At 35.7% G+C, this 21,184-nt stretch overlaps 1 protein-coding gene across 2 annotated transcripts in view; it reads right to left on the reverse strand.

Annotated features, from left to right (window-relative positions):
• Positions 1-21,184, reverse strand: part of nAChRalpha1 (nicotinic acetylcholine receptor alpha1) — a 125,026-nt gene that overhangs the window by 96,323 nt on the left and 7,519 nt on the right. Inside the window, exon 1 of one of the 2 annotated variants that reach the window (XM_029303079.2) lies at positions 20,467-20,526. The exons of the other annotated variant lie outside the window; for it this stretch is intronic. The gene's annotated coding sequence lies outside the window, so the exon portion shown is untranslated. Of the gene's footprint in view, positions 1-20,466; positions 20,527-21,184 lie in introns of those variants that run through there. 2 annotated transcript variants of the gene reach the window in all.

Here is a 21,184-nt window from a genome sequence, read left to right on the forward strand (position 1 = left end):
GAAAACGTGCTCTTTCTACAAACAATTTTTTGCGAATATTAGTTTTAAGAATATAATTTTAATCTTGAAATCCGATAAATAGCGAAGGCGAAGAATAATAGAATAGTCGAACAATGTTAAAAAGAATTGTTATAACTCATAGTTTGAGAAAATGTAAATTTAATTTCCAACTTTAATTACTAGATTTTAATGGAATAAGCGACATATAAAGTAGGAAAAAATCTTTTTTTAAAAAAATTGAAATTATACGTACACGTGCGATATTTTTAGTGTGGATAAATAAAAATATATTATTTTGCTTATTAAACAGCACAAGCTTGCCGAGACATATATTATATACGAATAATGTTTCAAACGAACTATAAATATGTCCTTTTTATGCCGGAGCATTCGTTTTTCCGACATCGGACAAATCTTTCGTAATCTATGGATATGCATATGAAGCGCAAGATTACACCGACATGATTATGTCGACGTTCATAAATTATACAGTACAAACGTTAAATCTTTTTGTTCTTCGTGAATTGTCCTTTTACACTCAACAGCAAAACAAAGCGTATATGCAAATATGAACGTTGATCAACTTAAGCGATTCCGTGTCACTGTCCTCGATTATTTTCCCGCGACAGGCTACGATGATTTTATTACAGCAAATTCGATATAGGAACATATGGCGAAGCAATCGGTACAGAGCACGCGCGAGTGCCATAATGAATATTAAAGTGGCGTTTAGCGATATAAAGAGAGATTGCATATTAAATAGCTCATAAAGTTTGTAATTTTAAACAAATAGCCGACGTCTATTTACATTATCGTTGAGCCAATAGTTAACGGGCACATCGTGTCATAGTTTGATCGTATTAATCCTTGCGTCGATATTTTCAAGTGGCAGTCTTTTTAATTGCACCTCACGTTTCATGTCACTACGTTGTTGTTGTTGTTGTAAATCGAATTGCTTTGCCGAGAATGCGCAAACCTGACGTTAAATCTTTCTTGAAAGACACTAAAAAAATTCCAGGAGGGAAAGACTTTCAAGAGAATTTCAAGAATGATCCGTTGCTGTAGCGAGATCGATTCTGACATAAAGCAAGTGAAGCAGCGCTTGCAAGCCCTACTTTTAAGGCCATCTACTTTTCTCGTCAACGCTGCAAATTTACTGTAAAATCGGTGACCAAAGAGGAAATTGAAAACAAAAGAAAACCCGCACATTTTTATTAATGTGTCCTATCGCTCGAAATATTTGAAATAATTTTCAATAAATAATACAACAATATTTTGCTAAGAAAATTAAATGTTTAATGTCATAACTAAATATAAATAATTTCCTTTTTCATATTATATCTTTATTATAGATTCATTTAACAGAAACAATTACAGAAACAAAGTTGAAACTAACCCAGAGTCTTATTGATATGTTTAATTCAGGAAAACGTCGAAGAAACTTCGATATTGAACATATTCGATATTCAAGAGAGTAAGTGTAAGCTGCGTTATCTGTGCTTCGTATCGTCGACGGTAAGATGCCCGATAAAATCGTTCGCGCAGAAAATGGCACAATGTAATAACGCGACGATGCCCTCGTTAGAAGAATAAATCGTCCGCGTTTGCAAAAAAAACCTTAAAAAAATCAAACAAGAGAAAAAAGGATGGATTGTCTCACTCGCTTCGAGCAGCAGAATCGCGAGAAACGCATTTTGGGAAAATGAGCAACTGGGTTAATCTGCAATGTCAACCGGAACTCGGGGCAATCCGGTCGAAAGGTAAGGAGAGGATATAACCGGGGCTTTAAGGGGCAGAAGCGAAATGAGCCTTCGCCAGGACGAAGAACATGCTTCGATAGCCACGTAACTCGGTCGACAAGAAGCTCGTAATTAGAACTCGGATGGCGCGCAAGAAAGATCCACCTATCCCGCCGCCTCGTAAACGCCCTCGTGTCGGTGTGTAATAATGGACGGACGGCTTTCCATCCTAAGGCGCGGCTATCGATTTCGCCGGCGATTAAAGCCGCGAGAACGCCTTTGTCTGCAGACGCGAAACTTGGATTATTCAACGGCGCAAGAGTCAGGGACTTTCGTCGTTAGACGCAGACGCTTTTTCGCGTCCGTTCCATGTTTTAAACATACATACTTGGCTGTCGACGTGATTAGAGAAAGCGAATCCCGTTTATCCGGATTAAATAATTTATTATTTCCATCTCCGCTATAATCGAGTGCGATCGAAGCTGTTGTTCCACTTTCGATACACACACACATACACACTCTCTCTCTCTCCCAACAATGATTTCTTCGACGTTTGGGAGGGGCAAATTGGATATGAATATTCATTTTGAATTTCATACACAAGACACACACAAGTCAGATTATTTAAACATCAGGCGAATTCAATCATTTCACGCCGAAAAGGGATTTGAAGGATTAATTTAGCTTTAAGGAGAAACAGGGAGCGCCTTGACGAGGACAAAAGGAGTGCTTTGAAAGCTGGACTGAACCAGCAAAGAGATCGTAATTACAACTTAGATTGCGCACGAGAAAGAGACTCACTAACCCTTCAAGTTAGTCGGAATATAAGGGACAAAGCTACTACCGTACAAACACAAACGATGTGGAACTGAAAGTGGCCGAAGAAACCAGATGTTTTAAAAGTTCTCGAATTCATCGATTGTTTCCGCAACTAGCGAGTAGAATGAAGCAATATTTGAGCAGGTAAACTTCGATTAACTCGAAACTCGTATTGTCTGCATATATTTACAATTTCAATCAATCGTATATATAAACCATATGAAACTATATATATATATATATATAAATGCATTGAAATACTGATAAACAATAATAATAATTACATGCTTAATAACATATAATACATTTCTACTTACTATTCTGTAAAATATTAATATATAGAATAATATTATTATGTTCTATGCGATAATATTACTTTACCATATTATGAGACGTCCGTTTGTAAATGTAATAAATTGAATAGAGGAAATAATTTAATCAATATTGTTCGCAAATAATTAATTTAATATATTAAAGTGACATATTCGAACAAATTTACCCTTCCATAATCACATGTTCTATTATCAAGCTGAATACTAGTTTTATTAATAATAAGTATATCATATTCATCCTTAACAAAAGAAAATAAATTGAAAATTAATTTCCTCAATATTGATCGATCAATTTCGGTATCAAAAAATGGAATGAAAAATATATTTTATATATATAAATTTCACGAGAAAATGTTTATTCCCCGGCCATTTCGATTGTTTTTAACAAAGTCTGCAATGAGACTGCAGCTTCGAATCGACCGTAGAAACATGTCAAGGGGTTTAAAAAGAGAAGCTACTGCGTCGAACAAGTACGAAAACAGGGAACTTTGAATCGGTGTTAAATTATGGATGGTCCCACCGGGCGTTGGGCTCCATAGAAACTCTCGTGGAAGTGACGGGTCGCTCGCCATCCATGGCACATGCTCATACAGCCAAATTTACTTACACCTAGAAGCTAGGTGCCTCGTACTTTCCTCTCGATCTCTAACTTTCGTAACCGCAAAATACTAGTCGCAAGTTCCATTACAGTATAAAGTATAAATCGACAGCTCGCGCATGACTCGCACTGATAAGGCGCTCGCTCCAAATATATGCGTGTGTGTGTGTGTGTGTGTGTTGTGTATTTTGTGAAACTAAACGCGTATAGTGGAAATTCATATTATTATAAGATTCTTATTTTTATTTTCAATAGTTTTACAATCCTTATTTAAAGTTTAAAGAGTTTAAAGAGATCATTCTCTGTTCATTAAAACAATTAAAGAAATTTATCAATAACAACCTGAAACGTCAAATTGACGTAACGTTTTTTTTTTGACTATTTTATTCAATATTATTTTTCAATATCATCATATTCTAAAAAATTCTACGTAACTTCTAAAAAGAATTTTGCTTTTCAAAAGCATAAAAAAACTATTATAATAAAATAAGAACGAGCAAACATTGTTACTCAAGCATACAAAAATGAGTTTCTATTGATTATAAAGCAAAATATAGTTTAGTATAATTATTTATACATTTTAATCAAAAGTCTAAACGATAAAGTGTTACAATATTTTTTAAAAAAGTTATTTTGTTCAAGAAAACAAGTGGATTTGCAAAAATTTTTTTCTAAATCAGTTTTCGTTTAATTCTGTGTCTATTTATGCATTCTAACGAATGTGTAAAGTTGGCAGCCCAATTTCAAAATTCAGTAATTCTGATTAAAATTCGAGTTTCTTTGCAGAAAGTTTAAGAAGACTTTAAAAGTTTCCATAATACTGATGAAAAGATTTCTAACGTAATTAACATTATTAAAATTACATTAAAAAGACAAGGTGCTAACTTCTACTCTTTTTGATTTGCTAAAATAAAATTCCAAACATGGATTTAAAACGTTTAAGAATTTAACCTGCGTATTTACGCATATTATGCTTTCACGATTATTGCACGAGGTCGTGTCTAATCAACTGTTAATCGGATTTCAAAAGCTCCAAAGTGAGAATACTCGAGACTACGCTTCGCCTGGTCCTCTAATAATCGATACGTCGCGTCATTAAGATACTTTCACGAGCAATATCGACATTCACGCTTGAGACGCCTTTTTAAATGGTTAAGAAGGACTCCCGTAGAAATCGAGGACCGATGATAGCGAGCGATTATTTTGCAAATATTCACAATATTCAATTATCAAGACGGAAGCGATTGGATGCAGCATTGTAGCCATCAACCAATATGTATGTATGTATATAAGTGTATGTATGTACTATATATATATATAGTTTAAAGCGCTTTTAGCTCACCTCGAATGCTTTTCCCCGGGGTATTTTCTCGTGAGCTCATACTTCCATCCCCGCACTGGCATGTCGCCGCGAAGTGCCCCAGGGCTACGCATAGTTTTACAAATATTCCGCTCCTTGTCGGTGAACCGTTAATATTTCCTTGCAGGGATGGATTCTCGGTATAAGCGCATAGCGGCACGCCCAAGTATTAAAATTATCCGGAGGAAAGGTAAGGTTGCGTTCGCGTGCGTAAAAGAAATTTTTACTTAAGCAAGAACTTTGGCAAACTCGGAAAAGTAGCCTCGAGAACCTCGATAAACCCCCTTCCATTAATTAATTGCAGCGCGCAATATCGCATTATCGTACCTGAACCCTCCCTTTTAATTCTCAAATGCAAAGATGCAAATTTATGCATCGTACGTCTCAGGCATGCAAAATCGACCAGATTTCTGGCCTCGGATCTATCCGAAAAGCCATTTTAATTCGAGCAACGTCGTTCTTAATTTTTCCCTATCCGGAGGACGCTGTACTCTGCATCCGTAATTCTGTTTTGTCGTCTCAGCTACGTAAGAGATATCAGTCATAAGAGTTATTCACACGCAGTCGCTCGAGATGACTGATGGAATCAAAAAGTTTCCCGGTGGGACGCGCCCAGAATTAGCTCCGGGGATGTACACTTCCCCGGAGGAATGGTGCACGAGAAAGAAATTGTGCCGAGAAACTCGGTATGTAAAGGAAGGGGACCGCGACTGTATTATGCAAATCGCACTGGTTCGAAAACTTTGCTTAAATCGGATGTGAATTATGAATGATTCCGACAGGGCCTACCGGGAGCTTCGGTCGAATGACAGCGACGCCATATTTACAACACCCCCGCGACGAGACTTGGTTCCATTGATAAATCTGCGACTGTACACGGCGACCCTCCTTTTTTCTCGACCGAACCGTCATACCGTGACGAATAGTGTTCTATTTCCGATGGATGAAATAAGCTTTTCGGAACGTCTACCTTCTTCCATTCACACTGTTTCCTTGGTTTAATTTCCTAATTAAACTGAGGAGTTTTTTAATTCGAATCTTGTGTCTGTAAGAACATAACTCCCTTAATTTATTTCCTTTTGGTACAAACCGAGAGGGAGAGAGAGAGAGAAAGCGCAATTATTTTTTATAATGGAATCTAAGATGCTCCCACAAGAGAAATTTGTTTTCAGAGCAAGCGCTTTAAGCTAGGGATCAGTTTATTCTTATAATATTATAATCGACTTATTTAACTTTCCTAAGTATAAAAAATGTGTTCTCAAGGAAAAAAACTTATTCTTTTATATTGTGCTAAAAATGGATTAGCGCGCAATAATTGAGTTTCGTATACGAATTGTAGCAGCAATTCAATTTCACCAAAAATCGTGTTTCACGACTATCGCGCAAAATTCTAGTTTTTATCGTTCAACGTCTTACTTTCGCGGTCGACTTGGCTTCAAATGCTCATACAATATTATACAATGGACAATAATGGTTACATAGCGTTCTATACGTTCTTGCAGGGCCATATTCAAACCGCAGAAGTAAAATGTCACGAGCGTGCTGCAACTTTTCCACCGCAAGAATTTTTGGGAAAAGAGAGTAATCCAGAAAATAAAACCGCGTAACATGTTAGTACACTAGTCGCTATGCGGAGGATATATACGTTGCAAAAATCCCTACGTACAGCCAAAAAGAATGCATCGCGTCGTCGGCTCGGCCTCTCTCTAATGCCCGAGACACACTTGAAATAAAAGTACGAAATAATGCGTCAGACCTTAAAAATGAATAGAAAAGGCACAGAAAAAGTTGCAGACATATTTTATTTTAAACTCTCCGAGCTCGTTTTTCAATGCTTTGTGAACGGGAAGCTTCAGCAACCAGACACCAGCAACAACGTGGCCACGCATGGTTGTAACGGCTTTTCCATATTCATATTTCTTCGTCGTTTTCGTTGCGACTACGTTTGTATAAAACATGTTTTGGTGACGGCGAGGATGATCACAAAAATTTCTTCTACGAGCGAGTTGCATGAATAAAAAAAATATTTTTTTTATCTCGATAACAACTCGGTAACAATTTTTCAGTCATGCTGCCATAATCAACATATACCTGTAGTTTACGTCGTGTGTTCACATTATTTTCCCAAACTGACATCGCGACAAATGTACAATTAAAACTTTGTACAACGGACGATATAAATGAAAATTATTATCAGTATATAAAAAATTTTAATATATACGCCCCAACACAAGAAAAAAACTTCCTGACTCCTCGCGTTAAACAAAGACATATATACTATGGAATACATTGCCAAATTTAGAGCTAATCCGCGTATTTTTCTTCGGAGCGATATGTTAATGAGAACGTGAGGAAGGATTTGGGCTTCCTGGAGTCGGCAAGGAAGAAAGAGGAGACGGCCAAAAGGATAGATAGTTAGACGTGATTCAAGACTCTCGGCGTGCCATTTCGCACGAGAGAACGTACGCGTGAAAATGGCCAGGATTTTCCCCGGGAATAATTCAGCCGACGTTGCCGCATGGCTGAATTTCGACGAATGGAAGGAAAGAAATCACGGGTGTAGTTCCGTGCCAGCGTGTGCAGGACGTTGGACCCCTGCCATATTTTTTAATTTGGCGGAGTGTTTCTGTTGCCCTGTTCGCGATCGAAGTTCGCGATGACGCTCATTCATATCAGTAACGATGTTACAACATTCGCGAGAAAACGATATGGTACACACAATTCGATGTGTAAAAGAGAGAAAGAGAAAGACAAAAAACAAGAGACAAATGTAAGAGCATGGCGCGTTGGAGTGATTAACCGTGGATTCAAAATTGACAGAATTTCTCGTATCACTGCGCTTCCACCATTAACGAGATAGCTTGAAACTTCCTGAGCTCGCGCTAGCGGAGAAACTTCGCTTTTCGCAATTACATTTAACCCTTAACAAATTAATAGTACTTTCTACATCACCATATTACACGACATTACATTGTCACAAACTTGAATGATATTGTCCGTATTACGTACACGAATCACTAATTGCACAGAGAAATTGTTAGAAGGTATCATGAAATTAAAGTTGTAACAAAAATCTGCGAACACAGACAAAAAATCAACACGTATTTTACGTAAAGAATAAAAAATAAAATTAAAAAATAACAATTATGGAATAAATATCTCATACTGTAAAAAGTTACATTATATAATATGTTATACATAATCGATCAATATCCAAAACAATTGATTTCGATATTCTTTTTCGAGGGAAAAAAAGTTGGAATCGTATTTGAATACTATTCTCGAAAGAAATTTGATTTGAGCTGTGTAAGAACGTCGTTACACGACGTGCACTTTTTGAAACTTTAGCGAGCTCATGCAAAAGTGCCTGCATTTCAAACTTTCCACGTCTTTCGCGTATTACGATCAATGATCGGGGAACGATTCGACTCTCACAAATACGATACGAAGGAAACAACAATCGATTGTACTGACTCGGTATAAGAACTGATTTGCATGAAAGTTTCAAACTAATGCGAGTTTATGATATCTTTATTAATAATGCCAATGGAATCGATAACGAACACGGATAATATTTCGGCTAAAGTACAAATATCGTTGAACGGATTGAGAATTACAGTCTCTGATTAAATACATGATTAATTATAGCTTATATTGTTAGTAGCTAAAATATAAATCGTTTGTAAAGCTATTGAATCCGTTTTCGAAATAAATTTATCCTTATTTAACTGATTATGAAAATATTTATAATTTATAATTGCTCAATTAATGTTAATTATTGTATATAGATAATGATTAATTCGTCAAGTCAACTGTGATTAATTAGTTTGTTTAATATCAATTCAAATTCTCCCAGAATTTGGACGTCAAATCTGCTCGTAGTATTCATATATAATTAATTATCACAGAGAAATATAATTAATTTAATAAACTAATTGAAAACTAAACAATTGAAAATTCGATATTTTTATATTCTTAGTACGCGTAAATTATTTAAATATTAAAATAAACAAAATATAAAATAGAGATAACTTTCTGCTGACGCGTCAATATTATCACGACTTCCATTTCTTTCGAAAATCGACAATGTTCCTTTCTTATATACTGCACCTGTCAGTCTCAATACTTAGAAAGTACGAACGTGCCAACAAAGAGAAAAATCGCTGACATCAATTTCAATTTGGCCATATATGTGGCGGAATATTTTCTATTACTTTTTACTTCGTAATTGTATCTTTTTCTAGTATCTTATTTATAGTGACAGAACAATAGCTTTCACACAGAGAAACAAGTATATCGATCTATTTAATTACAAACTCGTTACATGTATCTATTTATTTTTATCTCGTACAAAATATCATTTTCTTATTACCGCAAATTCAAGATTTTTCATTATTTAATTCTCTTTTTTCGTATCCCTCGATCACTTTCTTTCCGCCACTCTTTTGTCATATCCTTCATCGTCTCATGAACGTAATCTTTCTTTCGATACCAAACATTTTCGTTCATTAAGAATTTATATCCTTTTCCTTAATCCTTTTCGCGCCTGAGAATTATCGGATAAATACAAGATGCGCTAAAGTGTAACAGTTCTTAAATTGTTTTTTCTTTGATTAATCGTATTTAGTGTAAGAAATGTGAAAATTGCGAAAAATCAGTAATAAAATATTTCAATCGAGAATTTTTGAACAATTTAAACTTAGAAAAATATAAAATGTAGAAATAAAAAAATATAAAAATATAAAAAAATATTTCATAGTAAAAAGTAATAGTTTTATTGGAACGATATGCTTATGTAATGCTTTGTTATCTCCCTCTATAAATAATACAAAATTAAAAATTCAAAAAAGTTTCAATTTAGCAGAATAATTACATTGTTCAAAGTAATATAACTCTGACGTTCTCGCAAAATTTCCATTAAAGAATATCGACTCCAAGCTCGTTGAAACGATTGCAACAATATCCAATGGTCATTCCAACGAGGATTTACTTCCTACTTCCGGTATTTAGCCGGATGTCGATTATAGTTTCAGACAGTAATGTTTGAAATCGTTTAATAGACCGGTGGAATATTATCTAGCTCGGCAAAATTGTAAAGGTTATCGTTGGTTAACGTTAAAATCCACTGAATCCGACGACCGGAAAGGAACTTTCGAGACTTGAACTGAACAGTCGTACAAGTAATTAGGTTCTGCTTACCCCGACTCGCATATACAGTCTCGTAACTTTGAAAATCGTCCACGTTGTGCTGTCTGGTGCGCGCTTTGTTATCGGGACAATAATTCTACCTGAATATCGTTGTAGGGGAGTGGCATGCTGGAATAACCGAGTATCGTACAAACAGCAACATCTAGATCTTGTCTTCCGTCCCAAGAGTTGTAAGCCGTATTTAGCTCACGGAGCATAATCCAATGTGAATCTATTTATCATAGAACGTGTTGGAATTGGAAGATATATTGTTTACTTCGCACCCTTCGATTACTTTGGTGTATTTGTTAACAATATCTTTTTTTTAAACAATTTATTATTTTATTCAAATAATAATATAACTTTCTCTCTCCTCGTCTTCCTCTCTATATTTATCTCTCATAAATTTGTAAATTTGCATTTCTCGATTCTCCATAGTTATAGGAATATCGCAGAGAAAATCTTTCATTGAGTTTTTTAAAGGAATCTGCAGATATTTCTGCGACGCGTTAGAAAATATTTACATTAATTCAAAAAAAATTGTGAAATAGACTAGCCCTTCGATACGCTCGATATGTTATATTTCATCACTTTTTGACAGGATATAATCGTTTTCTCTTTCCGCCCTCCCTCTCTTTCGAAGCAAACTCGGTCAACTTTATCCGCGAATAGGCGACTGAATGGAACTATTCGATAGACGGCTCGCAGAGCACGCCTGTGATGCACAGGGCGGCATTATTATTTCGAGGCATTTGCATCACAAAGTGCTTTATCGCTCGCCACGCTTGTGAAAGAGAGAAAAATAAAGCTCGGTTCCGTCACGGTTCCGCTGTCTGCAACACTTCACGCCGAGATGGCACTGGACCGGTTTGCATTCGACCTGGACTCAACCCCGCATGAAAAATGCATCCGGCGCACATCGCGCGACGGGTCGAAATTAACATCTCGATTGTGCGCGCCGGCACGTTATAGATTTCATTAACTGACCGGCCCCAAACGGTTTGTGGAGGATAGATGAACGGCCCCGACATCCATCGATCAGTCGAAATTGATGCGCTCAAGAGAGAAAGAGTGACGATACTGTTAGCCCGATCGCAACACACAGGGACTCGAAAACACGTACGATCGATTGATCGATTTGAAATTGCGAATTTTAGTTGACTCAGCCTCGGCATTCTTTTTATTATATCGAAAGACTTATCTACGTTTGTACCTGACGAATGTCTGGTTGTAAATCGACGCGCGTTGATCTCCAGCGTGATTGATGCTTGAAGTCGGAGCTTTCGTTTAGATTGATCACTTGTGAGTATTGTACGCGCTTGAAGTACGATCGACAACTGCCAAAAGTAAAACGAGAATGATACATAAAGAGGCACAAGTGTTTACATTCTCTCACTTCCTATTCATATATTTACATTGCGTTGAGAATGTTATGTTTCATTTCGTTTTATTAAAGAAAGCTTCTCCCACCTTCCGTTAGTTTTCGTATAACCCAAAGACATTCATTAAACAATCATTACGAAATAAATATAAGAAATAATTTAAAACATACAAGACAATATGATACCATAAAAATAAATTCTATTGGTGTGTGTATGCGTGTGAGACACGTAATAAACAATTTAATATCCAGACTTAAAAAACACTCTTAAGTTATTAAAAAAAAGTTTTTAAGATATACGAACCTATATTATCTTATTTTTATCGCATTATTCTTTAATAATACGTTTTTCAAACAAATAAGAGATTTAAGATTATTTTTTCTCAAAAAAAAGAAAAAGAAAAAAGACGAATACCTCGATTAATTAACGATTGAAAATAAAGAGCAAACTAAGTTTCAAGAAAAAGAATACATGACGATATCATGTTTCTGGGATAACTTTTAATAAACTTCAAAAAAATTTAATTTAAATCTTATTTAATTTATAATTTAATTAATAACATTTAATATATTAAAACTTGAGAAATTGTGATGAAATATTTTCTTGACATTTCCGCATTCAGAAGAAAATCTTATTTTATAAATTAATTAAATAATTTATCGTTACAAAAAATATACAATAGAATAAATGTATGTACTTGTTTGTGTAGGTGTGTGCGTATGAAGCAATCTATATTATTTAAGAATAACTCATTAAAATAACAATTATACTTGCCGGTATAACAGATTTTTTTAAAACTAGAAGAGCATGTTTTACTCCTATACATACTAACTACATTGATCAGGATGTAAATCGTGCTATGCTTTGAAAGGAAGTTTTATAAAACGCGTATGCGCTGCTTTCAAAAATCGATTTAACCTACATCCCCGTAATACTGGGTCAAAGTGCATCACTCTCGAAAAACACGGTCAGTGCGTATTTCGAGAGAAACTGCAAATTGAATTAATTCGATTAATTTTGACACGCTTGTTAGAATCTATACGCATATTATATTCATTTTCATTCATTTAACTTAATAATCACGCCCAAATAATCATAATCATCGCGCATCAATATTATATCTCTATATCGAATATCTATAAAAGAACATACCTAAAGATAAACATATAAAATCACAGAAGACATAAAATAAAATAAAATATAAAAACCATAAAAAATTAATAATACTAATATCAATAAAATATTTATATTGGGAATAAACGGTTCCGTTTAGTTGTTAAATGCAGAGAAAACAATGCATTATAATGCAAATTTAAGAACTGTATCGTATCGATGTATCGAGTGATACGATGCATAAATCTTCGATACATTAATATATACATATAATTTTTGCACAAATAAATTATTCATTACTCTTCTCTTTCTCTCTCTCGTTACATCATATCGTCAGATAAAAGTTTATTTAAACATCGTACGCCGTTATGTGTAACTCGATTATGTACGCGTAAGAAAATAGAGCAATACGGTGGGTGCGGTTCACTCGACTATGGAGCGTAACATCAGTACTTCACAGTGAACGACCAACTCGGTCGCTTTAAACATTGTCCGCAATCGCCTGGTATTGCGCACGGAGTAAAAAAAGCTACAAACAGCCAACCTGCTTCCTTTGAAGAGTTCACGTCTCGGTCGTGCAACTCTCCGATTGATCCCTCGACACCTGCTTCATCATTTTAATTATATCTAGATTAAGTTTAATCGTTATACTTTTCTTGCCGGGACAATATACATGCACATGTGCATTCTGTTTATATTTATATTGTTACTACCCGTTCAGTTTCTCTTTGCTAGATTATGTTTCACACAAAGCTAACAACAATATCCATGAAACGCAAAATTTTAATCAGAATTTTCAATTAACTATTTGTAAATAATTATGCAGTGAGTGTCCCACTTTTCTCCACGTTAATTTCTGTAATGGTACATCATGAGCAGTGATCCGAATGAAGTTTTTCTTAGCGGGAAAACGTCGAGAAAGATGATTACAATTTGTCGTAACTTTTGCACAAGTGTCAAATTAAATTATAATCTGTCATTTATACAATTGCATTTAATTATGCGCTTGAACTATTTTTCTTTCATCACTTAATCGTCGCTTCGCGCGCGACAAATTCTATAGGTCAAATTTTCAAAGAGCAATTAACGTACCGGACTAATTTCATGACGCGAGTCGGCGTAAAAGCTTACGGCGGATAGAAGAATCACGCGCGATAGCTGCTATACGATGCCAACGGGCGTGTATAATGTTTACGCGGATTATGCGGATACAGCGGCTTTAATTGATTCGACGAAACCTCGGCTTAATAACGGAGTACGCTTAATAATAACGCTCCCCTTTTACGACGCGTCGGCATTTTTTCGGCGCATCCGCAAATTTCGGAAATTACCCTTTCCTCCGCCTTTTCCCTTCGCACGAGCGGCATTAAACGCTCGCCATAAACGAGGAAACGGATCGCACCCGGACGGACCCGCCGCGGCCGGAAATCGATCCTTCTCGCGCCCTCCGGTATCCTGTCTCTCCCACGCTCCTGAATTTTTATATCGCGGTCTGCAGGTACTAACCTGATTAAACGGTCCATATAATTTAACGGCGATTGCCGACTGACGAAATAACCTGCTCCCAGTCGCAATTGGGTGTTAAAACATAGAAATTGAGCTTGACGAGTATCCCTCTCTCTCTCTCTCTTTTCGTGCCGCGTTATCACTAAAACGTATCAGCGTGATAATAGAACTTAACAAGCGGAACCAGTTCGCTCACGTATTTTTTCCCCGTTTTACGCACCGATCTAACCCGGTAATTTACCGTTTATACGCGAAAGACGGTCGCTCCATTTGATAGAAGAAAAGTGCTAAGACGCGAATTAAACGCATATATAGTAATCCGTATCTCGTAAAATAAGATAATTTTCAAGCAAAAGATTAATCCTTTTTAGTATCCTGTTTGTTTTTAATCCATTAAGAAAAAAATATTTTTTATTCGTTTTATTTTCATATAATTGCAGATAGTTCTTTAGTATGTTACTGCCTAAAGAGAAGGACTCTACGAATAATAGCAGCGGTTGAAGCAACCTTTAATCGTATATGGAGCAGAAAATTGAGGTCATTCATGCAATTTTACATTACTGGGAGAGTATAAAACATAAATTTTTTGTCAGATAAACGCGTTTTTTCCTTCTTTGTCTTTTCTAAATTGTAAAATACCATCGGATGCGATTATCTGCATGCCAGGTATATACAATGTAGATAAAACAATATACTGATTATAACAAAAAAAGTGATCCGATTGCCAGTTGAAATATTGAAATAAAGATACCAGGGAATTAATTGACCAACACTGGCTAAGGTGAAAAATCTTTTATTGAAAAAGACTCAACGTTTTGACCCCGAATTGGGTCCTCTTCAGGCTGTTACAAGTAAGTGGTAAAAACTAAATGATCATAATGTCCGTTTTTTGTAAACAATCAGAACATGACAAGATATCAGTAATAAACGAACCGAAGTGCTCACTCTGACATATAACAGAGTGAGCACTTCGGTTCGTTTATTACTGATATCTTGTCATGTTCTGATTGTTTACAAAAAACGGACATTATGATCATTTAGTTTTTACCACTTACTTGTAACAGCCTCAAGAGGACCCAATTCGGAGTCGAAACGTTGCGTCTTTTTCAATAAAAGATTTTTCACCTTAGCCAGTGTTGGTCAATTAATTCCCTGGTATCTTTATTTCAATATACTGATTATATGTATAAAAGAGCTTTATATAAAAGAATTTCATTTCATTAGTTTAGTTTCGCTCGTCAAAACTGAATCGCAATCAAGAGACTCAAAGCAACGCGAAACATTAGTTGATAATGATAGTTGGTATTATCTCGAGAGAGTTGGTCGGAAAAAAATGCTATGAAATAAGTAAACACTTGAATAGTTCCGATAGATTTGCATATCGAATCAATCTGCGTGTTTGCGTGTCTAAATAATATTAACATTATATACAAACGATTTTTGCATTCGAGGGTGCAATCGACTGTGTACTTATCGACCATTAATTTATTCAATCTGCCCGATCGCAATTTATATGCACCGATCAATCAAGAAACAAAGAAAGTTTTCACGAGAGTCTTCGAGAGGTTCGCAGAGAGTCGACAAAAACCATCTGCAAATTGAATATTAGCACGACAGAGCCGGACGTTAATTCAAATGTAAATTTCATCCGGCAGCACGGCAGGTAGATCATAAATTTGAATAATATCAATATAGTCCCGATTACTAAATCACACGCCGTCAAACTGTAAACGAGATTGACTGACGATGACAGTTTTCTCGCCGCTAACGGTCCTTCTTATTCTGTAAACAGAGCGTGTCACTACTCCGTTTGATTAATCTAAAGTGAATTATTTTTCTTAGAAAAAAATGTCTTACGAAACAAATATGCGTAGCAAGTTTTCACTTTCTCAGCGTACGTCTTTTTCCAAAAAATAATAATAAAAGTAATGAAAAATATAAATCAGCAAAATAATTTTCAATAATTTTTTAAATATTCATTTACACATCGCGATTCGATATACATTATCTAAAGATAATTTCAAAATCAGTGCATTGTCGAAAATCATTGTGTTATACCTAACCGCGACGGGACAAACTTTAGTCAATGGATTTATCGTGACAAAATGACGATGTTGAATGACGACGTTTCCGGAAGTGCCGACGCGTCAGCAGGTTTCGACCGTTCGCGCGCATTTCCATAGAAACCTGAGTTCGTTCAACATGCCGGAAGTGTCGCGCTTTATCCGGAAATGTCGCGGTAAGGACGAAACGGCTCGGTCGAACCGTCGCGTCGATAAAAACTTCCCCACGTTCATTCTCGCGATATACTCGCCGAAAAAAGGCATAGTCCTGCTCTATCGTCGGCAGTTCCGGCACGGAAGCTTCGACGAGAACCCAACGATTTTTCGACGTCATTTGTACAAGTTATCGCAGTCTTTGTTGAGCAAGGGTCATTCTTCAAAATTATCAGGTGAAAAGGAAGTGCTGCACACCAACATGATGCGCGGTGTCGCCGACAATATTTCGCGTTGACGTTTCTGATCGCGGTGCAACGAGTGACTATAAAATACAAAAAGAAGAGCGAGATGAGAGAAAAGAGAAATGAGACGAGAGGAAGAGCAGAGTTCGTGATACAAATAATGCAAATAGATTTATTGCACACGTGAGAACTATGATAAAGTGCATTTTAAACCCTGTCCTAAATCGAGCACGCCGATAGTATATGACCTAAAAGTTTGATCACAATTTTGTGTGTGTGTGTGTGTGTGTACGTGTGCTACAAAATTTTGTTTGCGTATTAAGAAAAGTTGTCAAAAAGAGATTTTAATAAATCTCAATATATTTGCCTTTTAATCTTTGAGAAATTTTACTTAAAAAATTACGATTTTTATACAATAGAAAACAAAACTCAAATTATTTTCTTTCGTAATAAAACGTAAAAATTTTTTACAAGTGTAAATCTAATTGTCTAAATTTACTTCGGATATTGCTATAGATATATAATTTTTATTATATTGTTTTATTTGAAAACAATATACAAAATAAGATGTCACTAGTACTTTATTATGAAAAAAGATAGAATGTAAATTTTTGGCTTCTGTTAATTATATTCATACTTTCATGTGTATTCATATACTTTCATAATAAAAATAACGATATTATCGCGTTTTATTTTCTTCCATAATCTTCATTTACGAATATTTCATGTTTACAATCTAGATAAGTGATGTTCTGAGGTATGACACGATGGTGACGGAAAAGAAGAAGGATGATAGAAAATTTTACATTATTTTTATGTCGTTGTGAAATGCAAGCCATCCTTTCATCGCAAAGAAAAAGAAGTGGATACAAATGTAAACAGCAGAATTTTATCATTTAGAGTGTCAGCCACCTAAACTTGTCGTTTGTATTATGCGTATTGTAACGCGCATGTCAACGTCAATGCGTTTATACATCAAAAGCGTCAGTTCATTTTTCCACATGTTATATATATATTTTTTTTATTGATACTTCAATAAAATAAAAACAACAATTCTGATTCAAAAAAGCATAATTTCACTTTTAAAAAATATTCAAACTACTCGATAATAGCACACGCACATTTTTATTTTCCGCTACATTAATATCAATCGTTTGAAGGCGAATTTAATATTTACTACGTCAGCCAACATATAATAGATAGCGGCTTGAACACGTATAGGTAATCAAATAAAGATTCATGATTCTATCGTTCTATCGTACTCATCGCGTCTCTCTGTGCAGAGAAAAATATGCACTATCATTACTAGATGGATTACGGACATAAATTTATATTCATAATCCATCTCGTAATAGATTATTAACGTAAATTTTTTAACGTAAATTTATACTGCAAAGCACCGTGTTTTCCAAAATAATAGAATCGCCCGCTTAATTTTTTTTGCAAAATTCTTTGGTTATATGGATTATATAGATAGATGAAAGCAAATCATTCGTAATTTAAACCGGGTCTCAACCGGATTGTGTATAAAACCATCGAATAATATTCGCGCGGAAAATTTGATGAAATTTGATGAATCTCACAATTTTATCGCGGATAAATAACAATATGATTGTCTAAAGCAACGAATTTATATATTTATCTTTGATTTCGAAAAAAATATCGAATTTTTTTCAAATAATCAAAAGTTTATTAAAAGGTATGAACTTATGTGTGTATACCAATACGTTTTGTATTAACATAAAAGCACTAGAACGGCGCTTTATTATTAAAATGATCATGTAAAACTTTGAATTCCTTTATGTATATAAAATGTAATAAATTGCCATGCATTGTGTAGCGATCGGTTTTAATCAATTTGATTAAATATCCAATAACATCATTATTATCGCCTCATATCATTATACACAATAACGTTTTTTGTTTAGCATCTAAAAACAGAATCATAATAATCACAGATATAAACTTAAACTGTATCTTATTCAAAAATATATAACAATAATATAAAAAGTAAAATTACAAAACAATTTATTTAATCGATTCAAGATTAATTTCTTTCAACGTGTAAGCATCAAAATAGCAATTATTTTTTTATCATTAGAAGTTTAAAATTAATGACTTTTTATCATAAAGTTTTATTATAAATTAATTAAACCCGATAATAAAATATATTCTTCGTTTAATATAATATTTATTTTAACAGAATTTTAAATTGAGATTGTAAAAAATTTTAATATTAAAAATCGATCATTGAAGTTTTATCTTTTGATCCCGTGATAACCTAATATGTAAATATGAGTGAAATATTAGAATTAGAAATAGAGCTCTGATCTTGTAAAAGAGAGAGGCAGATGCAAACAATTGATCTGTTTTCGAAATATCTTAAATCACCGAATGTAAAAGCCGAGCGAGCGCATTGGAAGTAGAAGAGGGAAAGAGAGGTCAGACAAGCGTGGCAGGAGGACTACGCCCAGGCCCTCTCTCCATCCCTTGAAAGCACTCCGACGTTTTCGCACGACTCCGTAGGAGCTTTCGGGTGGCTTTTCCTGGAGAAAAGTTCAGGAGAAGAGGCAATTTATCCTTCGCTTCGGGTAAGGACGCGGGCGTCGCGAAGAAATAGCCTCGACGTGTATTTAACTAGAGGGGCCGAGCTCGATCGATCGATCGTTCATTTTTTTTCGCGCGAGTTGTTCGGAGTCATTCATAAGTGAAACACACGAGTCCTCATCTGGCGTCCTAGTCTCCCGGCCTCGATTTCAATTGAAATCAGACGGGCGCTAAATTGATAATTAAGTTATAACCTAACTACAAAGCTCCTTTCCATAACAACATACGTGACGTGCAAGAATCTTAGCTTGGATGAAATGTTTTATAAATAATACAAAAAATTACGAAAACTTTTTTTTAAATTTTTTTTAGAGAAAATAATATCAAAAAATACCAGAAACTGTATTTCTTATCGAAAGACATATTTTTGGATTTAAAAAAATTTACTTATAATTTTGTCCATTTTAAACTTTTCGAGTGTATCACGTTATAAAAATTCAGCGTGAACAATTAGAGAAAAACAATATAAACATCCTGAAGTAGATACTTGTAAGAAATACTCTAAGGAACTGCTGTTTGGTTCAAAATGATAAAACTTGCGCTTAAGAAGTTTACTACTGATTGTAAGTTTATATATCTATTTACTAATTATAAATCAAGTGGATAATTTAATTTCACTTTCATGTTGTTGCAATACTTTGTTTGCAATGAAAAATTATCAGTATTATCACGAGTATAGACGTGGTTAATTGTTTGCTATGCGCTCAGATATATTTTCCTAATTTTATCACATATATATATATATATATATATATATATATATCTGTGTCTGCACATATTGAATATAAAATATAATATATTCTCCAAAGTAAAATACGCCGTGTGATCTCTCCAATTGGTATATATAAGTACATTTTAAAATGAAAACTGACATTATTTTATAAATAGAAGAGCATCTGTCACAAAAATACTTTCTAAAATTTGAATATTGAATAACTGTAAAAATAATTATATTTATAGCTTGAATATTAAATTGATGAGTATAGATATTGCCGATTAGTAATGTAATTTTGTAGCAATAAATTATTTTCGTAACAGTAATGTAAACAAGTGTAGAAATATTATACAATAATTTCGGAATAATTTTAGAATTTCCGAAATTATATATTTTGTATAAAAGTATTGTCAGTCTTCGAAATTCTAACAGCCAAGTTTCAGTGCCTAGCAATAAGCTAACTCGGGGTGACAAAAAATCCATTTCGAGGCGAATAAATTGGAAGCGATGGTGGCAAGCGTCGAGTCAGACGGTGCGAATGTTCCTTAGAAAAGAGCGACGCGATCGCGAGAGAACCGGCCATTTCCATAGTCATGCGTTGGTAGAAAAGGGAGTGGACGAAGAGAAGAAAGGAGAATAGTACTCACGTTGCTATTCCGGCGGGTGGGCACATTGCCCGCGGGCGTCGATGAGGAGTAACGCCGAAGGACGAGCTACCGTATCCCGGGCGTCCTATGTACCGAACACGAGGACTTGGCGCGCCGTGCCGATTTACCCGCAGCAGTCCCGAGTCCTCGCCGCGTGGACGTAGCGCACCCGCACATATCCCCGACGTTATCGTCGTCGTCGTCGTCGTCGTGGTCGTTGTAGTTGCTGTCGTCGTCGTAATCGTCGTCCGCGTCCCGGTCCGCGCCACCGTCCTCGTCCTCGTCGTCACCGTCGCCGTCGCGTACACGTCGTCGTCCCCTTGCGCAATAACAACAACAACAACAACGAACGACTGTCGTCGATTAGCCGGTGGTCGACCGCCGCACTGCGGGTACGCGAACGGCCGGCCGGCCGGCAGGAGTGACCTGTAACACGAGGGATCGGTAGACGGCGCACCACCACACCAGCACCCACCAGACGCACCAGACCACCGACGGATATAAATAGCCCCGAGAGGAGGAAGATCCGGACGGCACAACAGCACTGCTTCTAACGATTGAGGAGGAGACGCGCGACCGTTGCCTCCGCTACCAGGGTTTCGATGGGCCGAGAAACGAGGAACTTCCGGGGACGAGCGCAACTGCCATCTTCAGCATCGTCGTCAGGGTCGCCGGGACCATCGACATCGTCGTCAGCAGCGGCATCTTGCTCGGCGCG

This window comes from Nylanderia fulva, unplaced genomic scaffold, assembly GCF_048542155.1.
Source record: "Nylanderia fulva isolate GAGA-0341 unplaced genomic scaffold, ASM4854215v1 Scaffold1, whole genome shotgun sequence".
In the NCBI taxonomy this organism is placed as follows: Eukaryota; Metazoa; Arthropoda; class Insecta; order Hymenoptera; family Formicidae; genus Nylanderia; species Nylanderia fulva.